Raw genomic sequence first — 24890 nt, 5'->3', positions numbered from 1 at the left:
CAGTCTCAGGTCTTTTGCAGACTCCATCAGGTTTTCTTCCAGAATGGTCCAGAATGGTCCATTTGTTAAAAAAGTTTGAAATATCCAATAAATGTCATTCCACTTCATGATTGTGTCCCACTTGTTGTTGATTCTTCACAAAAAAATACAGTTTTATATCTTTATGTTTGAAGCCTGAAATGTGGCAAAAGGTCGCAAAGTTCAAGGGGGCCGAATACTTTCGCAAGGCACTGTATATATACACACTGTATTTCTGGTCACTTTAACAATGTTTACATACTGTTTTGCCCACTTTACCCATATATATATATATATATATATATATATATATATATATATATATATATATATACACTGTATTCCAGTCATGGCTCATCATATATACAGTTGAAGTCAGAAGTTTACATACACCTTAGCAAAATACAGTTAAACTCAGTGTTTCACAATTCCTGACATTTAATCCTAGTGAAAATTCCCTGTCTTAGATCAGTTAGGATCACCACTTTATTTTAAGAATGTGAAATGTCATAATAATAGTAGAGAGAATTATTTATTTCAGCTTTTATTTATTTCATCACATTGCCAGTGGGACAGAAGTTTACATACACTCAATTAGTAATACCTTGACTTTGTTGTCCTTAAGCCATTTTGTCACAACTTTGGAAGTATGCTTGGGGTCATTGTCCATTTGGAAGACCCATTTGCAACCAAGCTTTAACTTCCTGACTGATGTCTTGAGATGTTGCTTCAATATATCCATATAATTTTCCTCCTCACAATGCCATCTATTTTGTGAAGTGCACCAGTCCCTCCTGAAACAAAGCACCCCCACAACATGATGCTGCCACTCCCGTGCTTCATGGTTGGGTGTTCTTCGGCTAGCAAGCTTGCCTGTTTTTCCTCCAAACATAACGATGGTCATTATGGCCAAACAGTTCTATTTTTGTTTCATCAGACCAGAGAACATTTCTCCAAAAAGTACGATCTTTGTCCCCATGTGCAGTTGCAAACCGTAGTCTGGCTTTTTTTATGACGGTTTTGGAGCAGTGGCTTCTTCCTTGCTGAGCGGCCTTTCAGGTTACGTCGATATAGGACTTGTTTTACTGTGGATATAGATACTTTGTACCTGTTTCCTCAAGCATCTACACAAGGTCCTTTGCTGCTGTTCTGGGATTGATTTGCACTTTTCACACCACAGTACATTCATCTCTATGAGAAAGAACGTGTCTGCTTCCAGAGTGGTAGGATGGCTGGGTGGTCCCATGGTGTTATACATGCGTACTATTGTTTGTACAGATGAACGTGGCACCTTCAGATATTTAGAAATTGCTCCCAATGATGAACCAGACTTGTGGAAGTCTACATTTGTTTTCTGAGGTCTTGTTTGATTTCTTTTGATTTTCCCATGATGTCAAGCAAAGAGGCATTGAGTGTGAAGGTAGGCCTTGAAATATGTCAATTAGCCTATCAGAAGGTTCTAAAGCCATTACACCATTTTCTGGAATTTTCCAAGCTGTTTAAAGGCACAGTCAAGTTAGTGTATGTAAACTTCTGACTCACTGGAATTGTGATATAGTGAATAATAAGTGAAATAATCTGTCTGTAAACAATTGTTGGAAAAATTACTTGTGTCATTCACAAAGTAGATGTCCTAACCGACTTGCCAAAACTATAGTTTGTTAACAAGAAATTTGTGGAGTGGTTGAAAAACAAGATTTAATGAATCCAATCCAAGTGTATGTAAACTTTCGATTTCAACTGTAACTACTGCTGTCCACACCTTTTCTATTCATATCCTGACCATTCTGTCTTTACACACCATTATACACTAAATGCACAAAACATTAGGAACACATCTCTCTGCTGTTTCCTGAAGTCTACGATCATCTCCTTTGTTTTTTTGACATTGAGTGTGAGGTTATTTTCCTGACACCACACTCCGAGGGCACTCACCTCTTCCCTGTAGGCCGTCTCGTCGTTGTTGGTAATCAAGCCTACCACTGTAGTGTCGTCTGCAAACTTGATGATTGAGTTGGAGGCGTGCATCGTCACGCAGTCGTGGGTGAACAGGGAGTACAGGAGAGGGCTCAGAACACACCCTTGTGGGGCCCCAGTGTTGAGGATCAGTGGGGTGGAGATGCTGTTTACCTAACCTCACCACCTGGGGACGGCCCGTCAGGAAGTCCAGTACCCAGTTGCACAGAGAGAGACCCAGGGTCTCGAGCTTGATGACGAGTTTGGAGGGTACTATGGTGTTAAATGCTGAGCTGTAGTCGATGAACAGCATTCTCACATAGGTATTCCTCTTGTCCAGGTGGGTTAGGGCAGTGTGCAGTGTGGTTGCAATTGCAACGTCTGTGGACCTTTTGGGGTGGTAAGCAAATTGGAGTGAGTCTAGGGTGTCAGGTAGGGTGGAGGTGATATGGTCCTTGACTAGTCTCTCAAAGCACTTCATGATGACGGAAGTGAGTGCTACGGGGCGGTAGTCGTTTAGCTCAGTTACCTTAGCTTTCTTGGGAACAGGAACAATGGTGGCCCTCTTGAAGCATGTGGGAACAGCAGACTGGGATAAGGATTGATTGAATATGTCCATTAACACACCAGCCAGCTGGTCTGCGCATGCTCTGAGGACGCGGCTGGGGATGCCGTCTGGGCCTGCAGCCATGCGAGGGTTAACATGTTTAAATGTTTTACTCACGTTGGCTGCAGTGAAGGCGAGTCCGCAGGTTTTGGTAGCGGGACGTGTCAGTGGCACTGTATTGTCCTCAAAGCGAGCAAAGAAGTTGTTTAGTCTGTCTGGGAGCAAGATTATCCTGGTCCGCGACGGGGCCCGATTTTCTTTTTGTAATCCGTGATTGACTGTAGACCCTGCCACATACCTCTTGGGTCTGAGCCGTTGAATTGAGACTCTACTTTGTCTCTATACTGATGCTTAGCTTGTTTGATTGCCTTGCGGAGGGAATAGCTACACGGTTTGTATTCGGTCATGTTTCCGGTCACCTTGCCCTGATTAAAAGCAGTGGTTCGCGCTTTCAGTTTTGCGCGAATGCTGCCCTCAATCCACGGTTTCTGGTTTGGGAATGTTTTAATAGTTGCTGTGGGTACGACATCACCGATGCACTTGCTAATAAACTCGCTCACCGAATCAGCGTATTCGTCAATGTTGTTGTTTGACGCAATGCGGAACATATCCCAATCCACGTGATCGAAGCAATCTTGAAGTGTGGAATCAGATTGGTCAGACCAGCGTTGAACAGACCTGAGTGCGGGAGCTTCCTGTTTTAGTCTCTGTCTATAGGCAGGGAGCAACAAAATGGAGTCGTGGTCAGCTTTTCCGAAAGGAGGGCGGGGGAGAGCCTTATATGCGTTGCGGAAGTTAGAATAACAATGAACTAGGGTTTTACCAGCCCTGGTAGCACAATTGATATGCTGATAGAATTTAGGGAGTCTTGTTTTCAGATTAGCCTTGATAATTAAAATCCCCAGCTACAATGAACGCAGCCTCAGGATATGTAGTTTCCAGTTTACATAGAGTCAAATAAAGTTTGTTCAGGGCCATCGATGTGTCTGCTTGGGGGGGGGGAATATATGTGGCTGTGATTATAATCGAAGAGAATTCTCTTGGTAGATAATGCGGTCGACATTTGATTGTGAGGAATTCTAAGTCAGGTGAACAGAAGGACTTTAGTTCCTGTATGTTGTTATGATCACACCACGTCTCGTTAATCATAAGGCCCCTCTTCTTACCAGAAATATGCTTGTTTCTGTCTGCGCAATACGTGAAGAAACCAGGTGGCTGTACCGACTCCGATAGCGTGTTGATGTTGCTCTTAAATCCAGTAGTTCCTCCCGACTGTATGTAATAAAACCTAAGATTACCTGGGGTACCAATGTAAGAAATAACACATAAAAAAACAAAATAGTGCATAGTTTCCTAGGAATGTGATTCGAGGCGGCCATCTCTGTCGGTGCCGGAAGTAAGAGTAAATGACACTCCCAGACACTCACATTCCCTAGCTCAACACTGTTTAAAATAGAACGGTATAATGTGTGTAACATGGACAGGCAAGAACAACAGGTGTGAACCCAAGGGTGACGGACAGCACGCCCTGAAGACAATTTTGCAATTCTCACATGGACACATGAGAAACACTGAACATATTCCAAATGTCTTCCCAAAACTGTTGCACAAGCCAGCTTGTGTACAGTTAAAATAAGTCACTGGTCGGGTGATGTGAAAGCCCGAGGCACCTTGTAGTACATGTGCTGTGTTTCTGTTCAGGTCTCATATGGGTTAAAGGCAGATCTGAGGCTCTCTGAGACAGCCGAGCAAACACAGGGTTCTGGCTAGGATCCATGTCCACAGCCATTTCCCACATCATGCCACTGTGACTGCTCTGGACTGGGAAAACACAGGAGACTGCTAGCTGTGTTCCCAGAATGACTGTTTGCAGAGTTCCCATGAGTAAGTAGACAGTAATAGGACTCCCTGAAGGCCCATGTTTAACCTTCAGGTTACAAGTGGCTGCCACTCCATGACCCATCCCCCTCTAGTCTCTCCCTGCTATCAACACCTCTCTCACTCACGCTATATATCCACCCCAGCAAAAACTAACTGCTCTCTCACATTAAGACCCTTGCATTTATCATAGCACCTCAGTCCCAGCTGGCTTTTACAAACATTAAGTGGCAATCAGTCATCATAATGTTGGATGGGTCCTCCGAAGGACAGTGTTTCAGCTCACTCACATTACTTAATTTGCTTCCTCATTGAACTAAGCACATGGCTGTTGAGAGGGGGATGGGTTGGGTGAGGGTTGAAGTTTATTTACATTCCTTATTTTTACGACTAGAACGAATTGCATGACCTTATTTGTGATCCACTTCACACACACACACAAGCAAGTGTGTACACATGCGCACACACACACGCACACAGGTAAACAAACACTCACCCAGGTACTAAGCCCAAAAAATAAAGAAGATAAATCAGTGTAATGCTGAGAAAAGGCCCCTGGGATTATATGATGAATGTGATTAGAAGCATGTGCTAGAAAGGGGCTGTGGGGTTGTGCTGTGCAAAGATACTACAGTGTGATGAATTTCTTATTTTATTTTTCTCAGAGCCGGATCACTAATCTGTAACAGGTTGTGCATTGCACTCACATTGTGAAGCTTCAGTGCACAGAAGCACAATTTTTATTTCTTTGCTTTGTGCCCCTCAGCTGCTGGAACAGCATATCAAGAACGTCCTTCCACTGTAGCTAAAAACAGCCATGAAATGTTGTTTACTTTAGGCATTATATTATCACTTTTAACGTTAGTCATATATCCGAATATTTGAATATGTGTGAGTATACATTTCTGTGAAAGAAAAATGCATATAGGTCTATTTTAACACTGAAAAGGCTTTTTCTAAATTAAATGTAAAATACCCATGTGACGTTGTTACGTAAAGGATATACCATGACATTTCAAATGATTAATTAAATAAAACAAAACTTTTCAATGTAGTTTAGCAAAATGAGAAGGAGTAGGGTACAACGAGCAACCAACAGGTAGAATGTTGTTTTATCTGAATGGGGTTTGGGCATGGCCGGGGGAAGAAGTATTTTTCTCCACTCATTTAAGAGTAATAAAGGCCTAGTGCATTAATTTAGTAAAAATAAATAATGGGTTGGGGAGAAAGCGCACCATGTAGCCTCAGTTAGCCTAGCTAGCTATAGCCAGCTAGCTTAGCTAGCTTCTCTAGGCTGCTCCAGTCAAGACAGGCACTGTTATATGGGACAATAAATAACATTGTGTCTGCTACAAGTTAGCTAGTCTTGGCTGTAGCCGAGTTGCCTTGGCTAGTGGCTACAGTGTCTGTCTCTCCCTCCATCTGCTCACTCCTATCTCACACATACTGGTCCATCCACAGCTGCAGCAATAGAGCGCCAGCCTCTCCCCCAATTAAGATATATTGGAATATATGCATATTCGACCACAACATCTGACCAAAATTCATGATATTATTCGAATAGTGAAATTAGTCAAAGCACAATATAGATATTTACACTGTACTATTGGCAATGAGAATACCACTATAGAAACATCCATTTACAGTTCATATCCAAGGGACCTCATCCATTAACAGAACATAGAATATCACAAAATGAAATGTACATCTCCCAATGGGATACTAGAAGTGGTGAGCTGGAGTGTGTATTTGAGGTATTGATGTAACAGGCACCGTTCTCTACCCCAGAGCCAAACTCTTTGTGACAGCGTCATACAGGCAGCTCACTGTCAAGGATTCTGTACCCAGAATTCTGTTGCCAGCTGTTGTTTTTATGGATCAGACCAAAAGAAAACACAGGGACAAGGTCATCAGTAGAGGCAGGCTTTTCTTCTCCTCGCAAATGTGCCACAGATGGGGAAATCAACACGTTTCCAAATGAACTAGGTAACACAATTCACCTTGTTTAAAGAAGATATCCATTGTTCTGTCTTCTCATTCGGAGAGGAACCCCCTCTGACTGTTTGTTGCAAAAAGCTGAATATCTTTGCTGTAGTTCTACATTTGCTGTTTGTGTTGTCTCCTGTAGCATATCCATGGTTGGGATGGCTATCCTATTGCACTTCAGTGATACAGTATCTAGGCTATGTAGTCCCGAATAGGTTGATGTTGACGCCATATTTTGACAAAAAAGTAGGCATTGACCAATGTGCACTAGTAACATAAAGTATGTCCCAGAATTAACACACAACTATTGTATAGGTTAAGTCACCGTTTCCCAAACTATGGGTCACAAACTCAATGTGGGGTTGCCTGATTTGAAGATGGGGTCATGAGGGAAACTCTGAAAGAAATGAAATGCAATCACACTTGGGTTACGTCAGTAACCTCTGGCAGCCGCTAGATGTGGTAAACATCTCAAATAAACAGAGTGGTTTGGTTTTTTTCCCTACAAATGTGGCTCTAACATTTGGACCATTTAAGCTAAAAAATATTATGACCCCATCACTGAAAGACTCTCAGGAACACATACGTCTTCTGGGTCCCTCTACCAGCTCACAAGCTGGGCAGGTCTCATTAGAACAGAGTGGACAAGACCAGGCACTAAATCAGACTGGGGGGAAAAAGAACATCATCAATGATGAAGTTCTTTACTACACAGAAGAGCATACAACATGATGATCGCCTGATGATCTTTTGAACTTCCCAATACTTTTCTGATGCATTTCAGTCATTTCAAACCATACTTCCTTCAGATTGAAATACTGTCAAAAGTAATGTCAGACTGATTTGTAATAGACTGTAATAGCCCAAATTCAAAAAGTAAACACTGGCTGCTGATTGCATCACTTTTTTCACATGGTGGGGTGGTGATTTTTTAAATATATCAAAATGGGGTGCGGCCAAAAAAAGTTTGGGAACCCCTGGGTTAAGTTATGTACACTAAGTACTTGGAAACCCTGACTCTCCAAAGAAAGGCACAAAGTGTAACAAAGGTTGGCTTGTTTACTTCTTCATAGACAGGTTTCAGTTTCCATTTATGTAATATTGAACACACCTCTAACACATTGGCAGGCACCTCTAACACATTGGCACCCTCAGAGTGAGGGTGAGAGGTTTGAATTTCACACTGTAACACCTGCAGGCTGTGGCCTGAAATGCCCAGCCAGACCCATAACCCCTGACTGGCATCACAACTCAAACCACCACAACAGTCCTGCTGCACAGCACAGCCTGAAACCACTACGGGAGAAAAGGCATAATCATGCTAACACACTCTCAAATGTTGCTTTTTTGTTTGTTCTTTCCCCATCATTTACAAAGCCAACTTTACCACAGGCCACAGAGTTCAAGGAAAGTTCCTGTGCTGAGAGAGGATGAGTGCACTGGCTGCCACATTCACTGACTCCTATCTGTAGAGGCCCCATTCCCTGTCACACACTCTATTTGCCACAGTGGTTGTCTAGTTTAAAGAGCTGGAGAGACTGAGCCATCATCTCCACTAGAAAAAAACACTGCTTTACTATGGTCCCTCACGCACAGGCCAACAACCCTTTAAATGTGAACACACCCAGGTAAATAGCTGTGTAAATACAAAGAGAAAAATACTGAGTCAACTGTCAACATCTCTTTTTTTGCAGGAGGATTTAAACACACCCAAACATATAGCCTGCCACTATGTAGAAAAAGGCAGCCCTTTAAAAAACCCTCTACCCTGCTATCACCTTGTGATAAAAACTTACTGGGGAGAGGCTGTCTCATGTCAGCATACACCCACTCTGGCAATGTGCACAGAGAGAGGGAGAGCAGCAACAACTAACCCCATGCAGACAGAGAGAGCCATAAAGTAGCCCTAAGCCCATAATGCAGCGAGACGGAGCAGAATGACAGCACAGAGAGAATGACGTCATTTCAAAAGGTAACCAAAACCACAGGAGACACATCAATGATTAACTGAGGCTAGGCTCAGCGCCGTTAATAAATACAAGGCTGCCTCTATAGTAGTGGCTTGTAGTTACACAACTCTTGTACTTACACTCTTTCTGGCACTTCTCTGTACCAAAATGATCTTTAGATTTAAACAAAGGTTCCTTTAAGGTGAATCAGAGATAGAAGTCCTTCAGGGATTGAGTAATAGATTAGCCAGTATGTTATCCAGCGTAGAGCAGTTCGAGTACCAGTAGTTAAGGGCTCCTACTCCGTGTCTGTCTGCCTTCTCTCTCTCTATCTCTCTAACAGTCTGACACACTGTTGTAGTACAGCCTGCCTCAACTCTGGCCACTCTCCACTATAGCCCCTCCCCTCACACACTGCTGCCAGAGAGAGAGCGAGAGAGGAGGGAGGGGACTCTTATATTCTGATTCCACAGAGGTGGGGGAAGAAAGTGAGGTGGACAGGATACATCCACAGAAAGAGAGAAAACCAATCTGATGCATGAACCAGGCTTAACTAGAATTACCACTCCAAACAATGGAACCATTTAGTAGGGGTTTGAAGAAGGAAAAACCTACGCCTGTTTAATTTAATCAAAAAGTAACTTTGTATTTGACTTGCTACATACATGTACATATCTACTGTATGTCACTGTAATTTGACTAGGCTATATAGTGATATGTCCCCTGAAAGTTCAATATTTCACACACAATATTAGGCATATTATTATAAAAGGTCAGTGAATGATATTGGATGGGTTCGGGTTACATCCATTAAAAAAAAGATGTTCATCGTATCTAGAAAATTCAGTGGGAAAACTAACTTCTCTGTCCAATTTCTTTGATGAGTATCACTATCAGAGTATTAATTGGAAGAAGTGAACTGGTTAAGAGGAACCACGAGTGTATTTTATATTCATCAGAGGAAGCAGAGGCAGAGTATGAGGCTATCCCTGACATGATGGTGTCATGAAGTGCTACTAAAATAATACCCAACCCACTACCAAGGACGAGCTTTCAGGGCTAGGCATACACAGCGAACAAGTCTGGGTGGGAATTGCATTCAGAACTAAGAGACCATTTCATACGCTGAAAAGGGGCCACTGTCTTCTGGTGAAACCGCATACTCCCATGCTAAATAGACATAGTTTGGAGTTGGCTCTCATTTCAATAGCATTAGTAAATGCTGTTATTCTTGCATGAGTGCCTTGGAGAAGGCTGAAATGGAATTGAAAATGGACAAATCATATCACTCAGCCATCACATGCTTTTTTCCCTTTATCAAACAAAACAACCATGAGTGTTTTGTAGAAAACAGGTGCATTACATGCAAACACTTTAAGGAATGGATTCAGTCCAATTTCACACACAAAAAGTTACAGTCTCTGATGTGTAAAAATAACTTTTGAAAGTAGAAAAAGCCATCCATAAGAACACAGAGAGGTGTAAGGGAGCAGGCTGTTGAGAGGGGGACGCCTGTGTCTAAACTAGTGGGTGCTAATTAAGCCTGTTAACAAATACAAATGATTCTTTATGCCAGAGTGCTAAGGAGGCAGACGGAATGCCAGGTTTAGCCTAGAGGTGTCAGGAATGGAAATGCCAGCTCTGGGCATCTCTGCGAGAAGGTATGAGGCTGAGATTCCATTGGTCCCATGAGGACTACTATGGCAAGGCGAGCCTACTTTACAGACGTCTTATTTACAGTCACTGGACACGGTCAGTCAGTCCTGTAGGAGACCGTCTGTCCTGCAGCACATACTGAAGCCAGACAGACAGTGTACCTCTATAGAATGTGTGTAGGACAGTCAGTTAAGTTAGAACAACTGTCATTGCCTATACCAGATGTCCCTAAAGTAAACAGTACTCAGTGCAGAAGGAACCCCTCACCGAGGCTGGGAATATGTGGATCAAACTAGTCAAACAAAAAGGAGACAGAGGTGATCATTAAGGCTCTTTCTGTTGTCTGGGATCCTATTAATACATTTCAACAGGTATCTCTGGAATTCAGACTCCAGTCTACATACGCTACTGTATGGAGGGAATGCAGATAGGCTAAGCAAAAGACTCATTTCACATAACGGTACCTATGAAATAGAAGGCATTAAACATATTCATAAAATATTTGTTTAATCCTTCTGTGCATCACACACCCAGAGGAAGTGTTGACAAGTCACTTTATACAAATTACTTACAAATAGTGAACAAATTACAGCACAGTGATAAGAGTCTGTATTACACATATTAACCTAATGGGAAAACACCAGATAAGGTCCCTATTGAACTAGTGGGGCTGACAGGACCAATGAGACAAGAGAGATAGGCTAGCTCCTCATTGTTATCACCTCTGTGTTCAGGGATTATTTTATTATATTCAAGAACTCATCATCTTCAGGATAAGGTTTGGGTTTCACCTCCAACCACACAATGTCAACATTTACACTCTTTGCTCCTCCAATGTAACAAAAACTTCAGATATTTTTATCCGTAGAAACACTGGTGATTGATGTTGAGTGACCTTGTTACAGACAGCTGTGTAGAAACCTCTTTCTCTCCCTCTCACCTTACTTTGAGAGGACACACACATCACCATCATTATCATCATCATGGTGTTGAATTTAGAAGGTCTTAGTTGAGTGTGCACTGCATATGAGTAAGTGATAATAATTTTGAAACTTTCAACAATTAACAGCAGGGAATGTTGTGGAAGGTCACTTTATTCATGTGAATGTGCATCCAGAGGATAGCCTCTCTGACTCAGTGATTCTGACCTCTATAGACAAAGACAGGTACTGCAACATCAATCACATGACACCACTTGACCTTTCCAGTGTCGTATCAGGAAAGAAAAGCATACAGAGATGCATAACGGTATTGAATGATAGATATGTCAGAAATACGGTAGTCGTGATACAGAGACTATGAACCCAAGGTCAACTGTCTACTCCCACGCTCTCTCTCTCTGTTCTCAGGTTATCTATTGTAAAAACGATACGGCACACCTTTTACATCACGTCTCAGCTTGTCACAGCCACAGGCACTTTAAACAGAGTGACGGTTTGCCTCTGTTCACACAAAGTGTTGAATACTTTAGACCAAATTAGTGTATGTTAGAATACGATTTTAACGAAAGTCTACAAGTTACAACTTAAGTAATTAAGTAATTGCTCTCACAGTTCATTTATATTATTGTGACCAGAGAAATTGTTTTTCTCTAGAAAAGTACAGGCAGGAGTGGCACTGTGTCACAATGCTGGGGGTGAAAGAATCATCTTCACCCCTGAGAGACTGTAGCCAGTAGCAAGTTGCGTTAGAGTGGCATAAACAGTCATGTACTTCTCAGATGCCTGATGTAACAGGGAATGTAAGGCCAGGTTTCCCCTCTAGATGATGAAATCTGTAATTGCTATTTTGAAAATTCACTCAGAAGAGTCATTGAGCTGTACAGTATGAACAATACTAACATCAGTATGGTGGCATGGCATAGCCTGTCACAAGCTATTGAAGCCAGATCCTCCATCTTCCCAACAGCATTAATATATAATCTAGCATTATAAAACAGTAATTCCCTGACCAGAAGCCTTATTATTAAGCCACCAATAATGCCTCTGTATCTCCTAGGGAGGGGTAGGGTGCGTGCCCTCTGGCAGATTGGCAATCCCACTGCTCCATCCCAGGATGTGTTGTAAAAGAAGGTTTGTGATAATCTGTGTGACTCACTACACGACATGTCCTTTCATTAGAATACTGAGTCCATGCCTGCTCCTCTGTCTCATACACTATGTCACTATCATTACTCATCAGTCTAACCTCCCTCTCTTTCTCCAGACCTGTCTGTCATGTGCTCATCATATCAGCTGTGTGCAACATCCTTTTCTCTCCTAAACCTGCTTTATCCCTCCTCGTTCTCTCTCTCTCTCCCTCTCTTTCTCATCCTCTATGGAGCATCTGAATTTGTGACATAATCACAAATGTGCAATATTGAATAATCATAGTCAAACTCCTTCAGCATCTCTCTTTGTCAGTATTGAGAATCTATGTTCTGGCTTGACTAGAACAAGCACCTGTTCAATATTCAGATGGGGCTTTGGGGAGAGAAAAACTCCTGTGCTCCTCAGGTGGCCCTCCATGTCCATATCAAAGGCAACAGCAGCTCACTTTCATGTCTCCTCTATTTCAATCCCTCTGATGGCATGCAACAACATCGCCTGTCCTCCTCACTTCAATAGAGAGAGAAATTAATTAATTGAGCAAATCACTCCGCTCTCTCATGGCCAGTGATCTGATACTGTACCACAGTAGTTATTATTAGTAGGTCCAAGAGTTTTACCTGACCATGTGACTTGACCAAGGAAAACTCTTGGTTATGTACTAAAAAATATTGTTTTGGAATGTTATTTTCAATAATATTTGTTTTAAAAATGGAATCCACATTAGGGGAAACAGCGTCACTGTCCGACCCCAGCACCTTTCCCACTGGGCACAGATGAAAATTCAACGTCTATTCCGCATTGGTTCAATGTACAGCACTTTCGTTGAAAGGACTTGGACGCAATGTTGATTCAACCGGTGTGTGCCCAGTGGGTTGTATTGGGGTTTTTTTGTGGACAAAACGGAGTTAAGGTGTGTCTAGCAGCATGGTTAAGGTGTGTCTAGCAGCATGGTTAAGGTGTGTCTAGCAGCATGGTTAAGGTGTGTCTAGCAGCATGGTTAAGGTGTGTCTAGCAGCATGGTGAAGGTGTGTCTAGCAGCATGGTTAAGGTGTGTCTAGCAGCATGGTTAAGGTGTGTCTAGCAGCATGGTTAAGGTGTGTCTAGCAGCATGGTTAAGGTGTGTCTAGCAGCATGGTTAAGGTGTGTCTAGCAGCATGGTTAAGGTGTGTCTAGCAGCATGGTTAAGGTGTGTCTAGCAGCATGGTTAAGGTGTGTCTAGCAGCATGGTTAAGGTGTGTCTAGCAGCATGGTTAAGGTGTGTCTAGCAGCATGGTTAAGGTGTGTCTAGCAGCATGGTTAAGGTGTGTCTAGCAGCATGGTTAAGGTGTGTCTAGCAGCATGGTTAAGGTGTGTCTAGCAGCATGGTGAAAAAATGCAGTACATTGCACATGCAATTATGTCAGAGGGAATAAAACTGTTTGTTGTTTGCAATAACTTCTTTGTTATTGTAATATCCCAGACGGACGTTCCAGTTTCCCCATTAAGGATTCCAGCTTGAAAGGAGTGCTGAATATACACTACATCACCAAAAGTATGTGGCCACCACTTCAAATCCGTGCATTCTGCTATTTCAGCCACACCTGTTGCTGACAGGTGTATAAAATCGAGCACACAGCCATGCAATCTCCATAGACAAATAATGGCAGTAGAATGGCCTTACTGAAGAGCTCAGTGACTTTCAACGTGGCACCGTCATAGGATGCCAACTTTCCAAAAAGTCAGTTCGACACATTTCTGCCCTGCTAGAGCTGCCCCGGTCAACTGTAAGTGCTGTTACTGTGAAGTGGAAAAGTCTAGGAGCAACAACGGCTCAGGCGCGAAGTGGTAGGCCACACAAGCTCACAGAATGGGACCAGCGTTCTCTGGAGTGATGAATCAGGCTTCACCATCTGGCCGATGGATGAATCTGGGTTTTGCGGATGCCAGAAGAACGCTACCTGCACAAATGCATAGTGTCAACTGTAAAGTGTCACGCCCTGATCTGTTTCACCAGTTCCTGTGATTGTCTCCACCCCCTTCAGGTGTCGCTTATTTTCCCCAGTGTATTTATCCCTGTGTTTCCTGTCTCTCTGTGCCAGTTCGTCTTGTATGTTTAAGTCAAGTTAACCATTGTGTTTTTCCCGTACTCCTTTTGCTATTCTGCTTTTTCTAGTCCTCCCGGTTTTGACCGTTGCCTGTTTCCGGACTCTGTACCCGCCTGCCTGACCATTCTGCCTGCCTTGACCACGAGCCTGTCTGCCACTCTGTACCTCCTGGACTCTGATCTTGTTTTGACCGTTTTGCCTGTCCATGACCATTCTCTTGCCTAGCCCTTTGGATTAAAAAACATTTTAAGACTCCAACCATCTGCCTCCTATACCTGCATCTGGGTCTCACCTTGTGTCATGATATAAAGTTTGGTGGAGGAAGAATAATGGGGAGGTTTTCATGGTTCGGACTAGGCCCCTTAGTTCCAGTGAAAGATTTTCATATTTTAAACACTTAAACAATCTGTATAAATCTTTCCATGTTGGTTGGTTGTGTGGGGCTGCTGAGGTTGGTGGGGGCTTGCAAGGGACTGCTGGGGTTCAGGGGAAGTCAAGGCTTATGAGAAGGTCTGCTGAACCCAGGAAGCCAGCTGGAAGTCTCTAATACAAGCCTGTACTCTGGGGCCTGAAATAAAACACTAATTAACTCCGAGTAGTGAAAATAAATGACTAAGTGCCTTTATTCAGCACAACATCCTTCTGATGTGTAGTCTGGAGCAAAACGACAGCAAAACACAGTCCTAAAAAGGTTAATGAAATTAAGAAATCTCCGTAAAGGATGAAGTACAACATATTGATTCTTCTGCTGGTGTTCAGCTTGTAAAATAGTAATTAGATTGTGCTTTAGAATAATGGGCCTGAGAAGCCAACACACTGAGCAGGCATAATTGGGTAATATTTGGTTGAGACATTGATCAATAAGATTACAACCTATATTCAGCCACTCAAAAAGTTAGTTGAATGTCCGATGTGTTATCACTATGCTTTCAACCATCTAAAAGTACAACCAAATCCCAATGGAAAAACTGTCTGATTTTTGGTTTAGTTGTCACCCAATGTCTATCATTGCGCTATCAACCATTTAAAAAGATACAGCAAAGTTCAAATAGGAATACAATGCCAGATATTTTGCTTATTTATACAACATATTAATGTGTTATTCCTGTGCTTCATCAAATAGCAGAACCAAATGACCAGGATAGCGGTTGAGATTACATTAAAAGTACAGGGTGCATTGCTTAATTTGTAAATCTGGAACGACACAGTCCAAAACGGAGACTCGCCGGACACTGTTCCTGCAGGATCCGGTGTTGTTCCGAAAATCTCCCCCCTGCTAGACCCCCCCTTCGCGTTCCTCATTGCTGCGACTTGCTTGCTAGTTTAGATTTCTGCTCTTCACTCCGTTGTTAGTTTAGCCTACATTTCACTTATCTTAGTATCAGAAAGCATTTTTGTCGGCAGTTTTCGGTTTGTCTAACTTTATTTGTTTCAAGTATAGCCTCGAAACCATAATGACTTGGAGAAGATCTGCAAAGAGGAGTGGGACAAAATCCCTCCTGAGATGTTTGCAAACCTGGTGGCCAACTACGAGAAACGTTTGACCTCTGTGATTGCCAACAAGTACTAAGTCATGTTTTGCAGAGGGGTCAAATACTTATTTCCCTTATTAAAATGCAAATCAATTAATACATTTTTTGACATGCGTTTTTCTGGATTTTTTGTTGTTATTCTGTCTCTCACTGTTCAAATAAACCTACCATTAAAATTATAGACTGATCATTTCTTTGTCAGTGGGCAAACGTACAAAATCAGCAGAGGATCAAATACTTTTTTCCCTCACTGTATTCATTTTGCTCCTTTGCACCACATTATTTATATTTCTACTTTGCACATTCTTCCACTGAAAATCTACCATTCCAGTCTTTTACTTGCTATATTGTATTTACTTCACCACCATGGCTTATTTTTGCCTTTACCTCCCTTATCTCACCTCATTTGCTCACATTGTATATAGACTTATTTTTCTACTGTATTATTGACTGTATGTTTGTTTTACTCCATGTGTAACTCTGTGTTGTTGTAGGTGTCGAACTGCTTTGCTTTATCTTGGCCAGGTCGCAATTGTAAATGAGAACTTGTTCTCAACTTGCCTACCTGGTTAAATTAAATTAAAATAGTGGCACAGATGGAATTCTCTAAGCAGAAGATACATCTCCTTCAAATGTGACTAGGCTGGGCATTCTAGTTTCTTTATTTGTATGTTTTCTATTTCTTTGTTTTTGGCCGAGTGTGGTTCCCAATCAGAGGCAGCTGTCTATCGTTGTCTCTGATTGGGAATCATACTTAGGTAGCCTTTTCCCCACTTGTGTTTTGTGGGTAGTTATTTTCTGTTTAGCTGTTTTGTTGCCTGACAGAACTGTGCCCTTTCGTTTTTTCTACTTTGTTATTTTGTTGCGGTGTTTAGTTAATTAAATATCATGAACGCCTACCACTCTGCACCTTGGTCTCCTTCTTCAACCCACGAGAGCCGTAACAGAACTACCCACCACCAAAAGACCAAGCAGCGTGGCCAGGAGGAGCAGGGATCCTGGGCCCGGGAGAAGAGTGAGTGGAGGACCTCATGGACATGGGAGGAGGTTATGGCAGGAGACAAGATCCTGCCATGGAAACAGGCGGAAACAGCAAGGGAGGAACGGCGGTGATACCAGGAGTCAAGGCAATGAGACAAGCACAAGAGGCAGCCCCAAAAAATGTTTGGGGGAGGGCACACGGGGAGAATGTCAGAGTCAGAGTTCAGACCTGAGCCAACTCCTCGTGCTTACCGTGGGGAGCGAGTGACGGGTCAAGCACCATGCTATCCGGTTCTGCGCACCATGCCTTCAGTGCGCATCCACAGCCGGTCCGCTCTGTGCAAGCTCCCCGCAGTGGCCGTGCTAGAGTGGGCATTCAGCCAGGATGGATTGTGCCGGCTCAGCGTTCCTGGCCTCCGGTGTGTCTCTTCGGCCCAGGTTATCAGGCGCCAGCTCTACGCACCGTGTCCCCGGTTCGCCAGCAAAGCCCAGTGCGGCCTGTTCCAGCTTCCCGCTCTTGCCGGGCTAAGGGGGGTATCCAGCCAGGACGAGTTATGCCAGCTCTGCGCTCCAGACCTTTGATGCGCCTCCACGGTCCAGTGTGTGCTTCGCTGGCTCTATGCACTATGCCTCCAGTGCGCCGTCATAGCCCAGTGCGTCCTGTGCCAGCTCTCCACACTCAACGGGCTAGAGTGGGTATCCAGCCAGGACGTGTTGTGGCAGCTCCACTCACTAGGCTGCCAGTACGTCTCCTCAGTCGAAGCCTCCAGTGATGATCCATGGCACAAAGCCTCCAGTGATGATCCATGGCACAAAGCCTCCTGGGATGAACCATGGCACGAAGCCTCCAGTGATGATCCATGGCACAAAGCCTCCAGTGATGATCCATGGCACGAAGCCTCCAGTGATGATCCATGGCACGAAGCCTCCAGGGATGATCCATGGCACGAAGCCTCCAGGGATGATCCATGGCACGAAGCCTCCAGGGATGATCCATGGCACGAAGCCTCCAGTGATGATCCATGGCACAAAGCCTCCAGTGATGATCCATGGCACAAAGCCTCCAGCGACGGTCCCCGGTCCTGAGCCTCCAGCGACGGTCCCCGGTCCGGAGCCTCCACCTGTGTTTTGTGGGTAGTTATTTTCTGTTTAGATGTTTTGTTGCGGTTTTCAGGTAATGACATATCATTAACGCCTACCACGCTGCGCTTTGGTCCGATCCTCATTCCGACGAGAGCCGTAACAAATATTGATATTTGGTTGCATTGAAATGTGGTTACCATGATGATATAATACTGTGGTTGAAGCTTCACCCTCAAAACAACAGTTTAAAAAAAATCCAATGTACAGTGCCTTGCGAAAGTATTCGGCCCCCTTGAACTTTGCAACCTTTTGCCACATTTCAGGCTTCAAACATAAAGATATAAAACTGTATTTTTTTTGTGAAGAATCAACAACAAGTGGGACACAATCATGAAGTGGAACGACATGTATTGGATATTTCAAACTTTTTTAACAAATCAAAAACTGAAAAATTGGGCGTGCAAAATTATTCAGCCCCTTTACTTTCAGTGCAGCAAACTCTCTCCAGAAGTTCAGTGAGGATCTCTGAATGATCCAATGTTGACCTAAATGACTAATGATGATAAATACAATCCACCTGTGTGTAATCAAGTCTCCGTATAAATGCACCTGCACTGTGATAGTCTCAGAGGTACGTTAAAAGCGCAGAGAGCATCATGAAGAACAAGGAACACACCAGGCAGGTACGAGATACTGTTGTGAAGAAGTTTAAAGCCGGATTTGGATACAAAAAGATTTCCCAAGCTTTAAACATCCCAAGGAGCACTGTGCAAGCGATAATATTGAAATGGAAGGAGTATCAGACCACTGCAAATCTACCAAGACCTGGCAGTCCCTCTAAACTTTCAGCTCATACAAGAAGACTGATCAGAGATGCAGCCAAGAGGCCCATGATCACTCTGGATGAACTGCAGAGATCTACAGCTGAGGTGGGAGACTCTGTCCATAGGACAACAATCAGTCGTATATTGCACAAATCTGGCCTTTATGGAAGAGTGGCAAGAAGAAAGCCATTTCTTAAAATTATCCATAAAAAGTGTCGTTTAAAGTTTGCCACAAGCCACCTGGGAGACACACCAAACATGTGGAAGAAGGTGCTCTGGTCAGATGAAACCAAAATTCAACTTTTTGGCAACAATGCAAAACGTTATGTTTGGCGTAAAAGCAACACAGCTGAACACACCATCCCCACTGTCAAACATGGTGGTGGCAGCATCGTGGTTTGGGCCTGCTTTTCTTCAGCAGGGACAGGGAAGATGGTTAAAATTGATGGGAAGATGGATGGAGCCAAATACAGGACCATTCTGGAAGAAAACCTGATGGAGTCTGCAAAAGACCTGAGACTGGGACGGAGATTTGTCTTCCAACAAGACAATGATCCAAAACATAAAGCAAAATCTACAATGGAATGGTTAAAAAATAAACATATCCAGGTGTTAGAATTGCCAAGTCAAAGTCCAGACCTGAATCCAATCGAGAATCTGTGGAAAGAACTGAAAACTGCTGTTCACAAATGCTCTCCATCCAACCTCACTGAGCTCGAGCTGTTTTGCAAGGAGGAATGGGAAAAAAATTCAGTCTCTCGATGTGCAAAACTGATAGAGACATACCCCAAGCGACTTACAGCTGTAATCGCAGCAAAAGGTGGCGCTACAAAGTATTAACTTAAGGGGGCTGAATAATTTTGCACGCCCAATTTTTCAGTTTTTGATTTGTTAAAAAAGTTTGAAATATCCAATAAATGTCGTTCCACTTCATGATTGTGTCCCACTTGTTGTTGATTCTTCACAAAAAAATACAGTTTTATATCTTTATGTTTGAAGCCTGAAATGTGGCAAAAGGTCGCAAAGTTTAAGGGGGCCGAATACTTTCGCAAGGCACTGTATTTTCCAAGTCACAATACGTTGATAAATTACATTGAAACAACTTTAATTCAAACAATTTGTGCCCAGTGGGAATGTTAAATTTTCAACAACTGTTTAAAGGTCAGACACATTAACTTTATAAACGTTACCCTAGTGCACACAGACCAGATTTTTTAAAATGTAACCTTTATTTAAACTACATTACTATGATTTCTATATTTTTTTTTAAAAGTAAGGACATAAGAGTAATCGGCATAAAAGTGACCAAAACCAAATGTATTTTCAGACCTATACTATCCAACCCTCATTCAAAGGGTTCATAGTAGACTGATAGTATGATACGATTCCATTGTGAGTCCACTGTATGAGCAGCCCCTATGTTCTCCCCAAGCATTTTTCATGACTAAGGTCTGAGTGTAATATTTGAATAGCAATCCACCACATCTCAGAGACAGACAGGTCTTCCCCAGCTACTCTCTTAATTGGAAACCATTTCCATAACAAGTCTATTTATGGATTTCACTCCTTTCCCAGGAGAAGTTTGACACAAAAACACCTGCTGTCATGGTGCTATATTCAGCTAACAAGTGTAATAAGCAAAGCCCTTCATTTACAGAATCACTTTGGTGTAAGATTCACATTCTTTAGACGCCACAGCTCAATAGAATCAGATTGGACCTTTTTTTCCCCATTTTGCCTAAAATGACATACCCAAATCTAACTGCCTGTAGCCCAAGACCTGAAGCCAGGATATGCATATTCTTGATACCATTTAAAAGGAAACACTTTTACTTTATGGACATTTGTAATTAATGTAGGAGAATCTAACACATTAGACCTGGTAAAGGATAATACAAACAAAAAACATGCGTTTTATTTTTTCTTCTTCATCATCTTGAAATGCAAGAGAAAGGCCATAATACAGTGTAGCAGTTTAGGCGCAATTTAGATTTTGGCCACTAGATAGAAGCAGTGTGTGTGCAAAGTTTCAGATTGATCCAGTGAAGCGTAGCCATACCGGACAATATTTTGTATCAAATCTGCTCAAATTGTTCAATTTATACATTTTCTTTTCTTTTTTCTTTTTCTTTATTTTTACCCCTTTTTCTCCCAAATTTCGTGATATCCAATTGTTTTAATAGCTACTATCTTGTCTCATCGCTACAACTCCCGTACGGGCTCGGGAGAGACGAAGGTTGAAAGTCATGCGTCCTCCGATACACAACCCAACCAAGCCGCACTGCTTCTTAACACAGCGCCATCCAACCCGGAAGCCAATGTGTCGGAGGAAACACCATGCACCTGGCAACCTTGGTTAGCACGCACTACGCCCAGCCCGCCACAGGAGTCGCTGGTGCGCGATGAGACAAGGATTTCCCTACCGGCTAAACCCGGTCGACGCTAGGTCAATTGTACGTCACCCCACGGACCTCCCGGTCGCGGCCGGTTACGACAGAACCTGGGCGCAAACCCAGAGTCTCTGGTGGCACAGCTGGCGCTGCAGTACTGCGCCCTTAACCACTGCGCCACCCGGGAGGCCAATTGATACATTTTCAAGTACATAACTATAGAGAACATACCAAAATTATATGGTAATACAAAATGTAAGTTTACACACTCCCAGGGACGTCATACAGGATGGATCATTAGCTTATACACTAACTTTCACACATCTAGATGGCCGGGCAGGGTGGGTGTGGAGCCAGAGACAGCAGGGTTCAAACTGTAAAACCCAGTTCCTACATCAGAATATAAAAATTGATTTTATCAAACAAAACTATGCCACATTTTTATCTCTGGGACCCTCAGGATGACAAATCAGAGCAAGATTACTGAATGTAAGTATATTATTTACCTTCAGAGGTGAATGTGTCAAACCAGTTGCCATGATAAGTTTTTTGTTGTTGTGCACTCTCAAAAAAGATCATGGTATTTTTTCACTGTAATAGCTACTGTAAATTGGACAGTGCAGTTAGATTAAGACGAATTGAAGCTTTCTGCCCATATAAGACATGTCTATGTCCTGGGAAGTTTGCTGTTACTTACAAAAGGCATGCTAATCACATTAGCACACGTTAGCTCAACAGTCCTGGTATAGGGACACCGATCCCGTAGAGGTTAAGGAGGAGGTGCATATTTTTTGTGAGAAGCTAAGATTGTGAGAGCACTACCTGGGGACAATCATTTGGCTGAAATAACACATTAAAGAGCACTCCATTGAGCACTCCAGGAGGAAAGTTTGCATGCATTTCATTTCAGCTCTCTACAGCAGTGTTTCCCAACCATGGTCCTCGAGTACCCCCAACAGTACACATATTTCTTTTAACCCTGGACAGGCTGTAATAATGGAGCTGTAAATCGGGAAGCAGGTGCAGGTGAAACATTAAATAAAACAACAAAACCAGTAACAAGACAATTCCATGTGGCTACACACCGGTACACAATAATAATACCAACTGGTGAGTGAACATAAGAGAGTGACATATAAAATGGGGACGAAATGATGAAGGTAACGAAGTCCAGGTGGGAATCATAATGATTAACAGGTGCGTGTAATGATAAGTGCCAGGTGTGCGTAAAGATGAATCACAGGACGGTGGTTAGTATTCCGGCGACGTTGTCGTACACTGGAGGGAAGGAGCGGGAGAAGACGTGACAGTACCCCCCCGGTACTGTCACGGTGTTGGGTTCCGGTGGAGGACATTCTGGACCCCAACATCAGTGATTTCCACCTTTGCCACCCGGACCGACCCGCTCCTCGTCCGAGGGGTCGTCCCTCTGGTTGGCATCCTCCTGCGGTTGGAGCCTCGCGTCAGTGGGGGAGGGGGGTACTGTCACGTCTTCTCCTGCTCCTCCCCTCCCACAGGGATAAGGGATCGGCTGCTGACCTGGGAACACAGCTGTCAACGCTGGACATCCAGGTATTTCTCGCACCATCCACACCATCACTGAGAAGTACTGGTGGCCCACCTAGGTGCAGGATCGCACTTGGTATGTAAACTCCTGTTCCATATGTGCTCAAACCGAGTCCTCCCCCCGGAATGATCCAGCAGGGAAGCTCCTGCCACTTCCAGTGCCTCAGCGACCTTGGTCACATCTATCCATTGACTTTGTAACTGATCTTCCCTCCTCTGATGGTTTCACCACCATTCTGGTGGTAGTGGATATATTTTCCAAGTCATGTCGATTAATCCTTCTTCCGTGTCTCCCCACTGCACTCCAGGTCGCTGAGGCACTCTTCCAGCAGGTCTTCCTGCATTATGGCCTTCCAGAGGATATCGTCTCTGACCGTGGCTCCCAATTCACATCATGAGTATGGAGGCCTTCTAGGAGAAGCTTGGGGTTACGGTCAGCCTCACTTCCGGGTATCGGCACCTGCCCTGCAAGAAACTGAGCCCCCGGTTTGTGAGGCCATTCAAGGTTCTTCGGAGGGTCAACGAGGTGATGTACAGGTTACAAATACCCAGTCACTATTGTGTCTCACCCTCTTTTCATGTCTCCCTTCTCAAGCCGGTGCTTCCTGGACCCCTAGCTGATACTGTCCCCCAAGACACACCTCCACCTCCCCTGGACATCGAGGGGGGTCCGACGTACGCTGTCAGATCCCTATTAGACTCACGATGTTGTGGGGGTCAGCTCCAGTATTTGGTGGGCTGAGACGGGTATAGCCCAGAGGAGTGGTGTTGGGTTCCGGTGGGGACATTCTGGACCCCAACATCATCCGTGATTTCCACCCTCACCACCCGGACCGACCTGGTCCTTCTCCTCGTCCCTCTGGTCGGTGTCATCCTGCGGCTGGAGCCGCGCATCGGGGGGCGGGGGGGATACTGTCACGTCTTCTCCTGCTCCTCCCCTCCGGTGTACGACGCCGCCGGAATACTAACCACCGGTCGTGGGATTCATCATTACGCACACCTGGCACTCATTATTACACTCATCATTACTCGTTACTGGTTTTGTTGTTTTATTAAATGTTGCACCTGCTTCCCGACTCACAGCTCCATTATTACACAAGCACACATTGTCAACTAATCATCAAGCCCTCAATGAGTTGAATGAGGTGTGTTTGTCGAGGGCTACAATGAAACTGTATACTGTTGGGGATACTGGAGGACCAGGGTTGGGAAACATTGCTCTACAGTATGCTACACATGCAGATGTTTAAATGTTTAAATTGCCTGAAACGTACTACTGTATGTTGGCTGAATACTACAGTATAGTTTGGCTCAAAGAGCCAATTACCTTGACTGTAAACATCACCTCTTCCCATAGGGAAATCATAGGATGACCGTCCCCCCCCAACATCTCACATGATCTTACCTGACCAATCAAAGCAGGAGATTGTTGTCTACGGTAGATCTTCTATGCACAAAGGATCCCCAATATTCACACCTTTTAGTGTTTGGTTTGAGTGTTTATATAAATGGATGATTAATCTGAAAATATGATGAAATAATTTCCAAATTGTTTAAAGTGTACCAATATAGTAGCCTGAATGTCAAGCAGCATAGTGAGATAAGTGAACATATTACAGTCCTTAATTACACTGAGTGGTTAGTGGGTACAGAGGGGTGTAGGTATTCTCCTCTGATAGTGGAAGGGGATATCCTCTGGATGAATTAGTAATGTCCACAGACAAGACATTAATTATTAACATTGCATCAGATAACGTACCAGAGTTTAGCCCAGGCAACCACTGAGAATTCACAAGCTACATTTAAAATATCAATAGATTTGAAGCATATGCACCAGAAATATATATCCAGAGTATATTTTTGACAAAATGATGATGTAAGCATGATGCATTAAACCTGTACGTTATCAATCTACCTCCACGTTTAAAACAGTCTATGATCTAAATGGAAAGAGATCTGCAATCATGCAGATGACTCCTACTGTATAACTCATGCATCATTGGCTGTGCACACACCCACATTTTCTGAATTGAAAAAAATCATATATTGAAAATAGATAGAAACCTATAATTATTACACTTAGACAGAACAGCATAATCATTCATTTAGTTACAGCAAAATGTATTTTTTTTAAGTATGAGAAAGAATAACAGTAACCCTGTATCCCTGTTCTTTTCAGAAATATGCTTACTCTTAAATAATTTAGAAGAAAGGGAAGCTTACTGTAATTCTCCATAAAATGTGCCTGGGAAAAAAGGAATAACCTTTCCAAATGTAGCTCTTCACTAGA

General features: G+C 43.3%; 1 protein-coding gene across 1 annotated transcript in view; it reads right to left on the bottom strand.

The window, feature by feature from the left end:
* The window catches only part of LOC110521304 (semaphorin-4B), a 90056-nt gene extending 81232 nt beyond the window's left edge, over positions 1–8824 (bottom strand). The window contains exon 1 of the mRNA XM_021598780.3: positions 8535–8824. The gene's annotated coding sequence lies outside the window, so the exon portion shown is untranslated. The remainder of the gene's footprint in view (positions 1–8534) is intronic.
* Between the last annotated feature and the right edge of the window lie 16066 nt (positions 8825–24890).

This window comes from Oncorhynchus mykiss, chromosome 1 (genome assembly GCF_057628025.1).
Source record: "Oncorhynchus mykiss isolate SJ-2025 chromosome 1, ASM5762802v1, whole genome shotgun sequence".
NCBI classification, from domain to species: Eukaryota; Metazoa; Chordata; class Actinopteri; order Salmoniformes; family Salmonidae; genus Oncorhynchus; species Oncorhynchus mykiss.
Note: the sequence above shows the minus strand (reverse complement) of the source record. Positions and strands in the feature narration are given on the sequence as shown.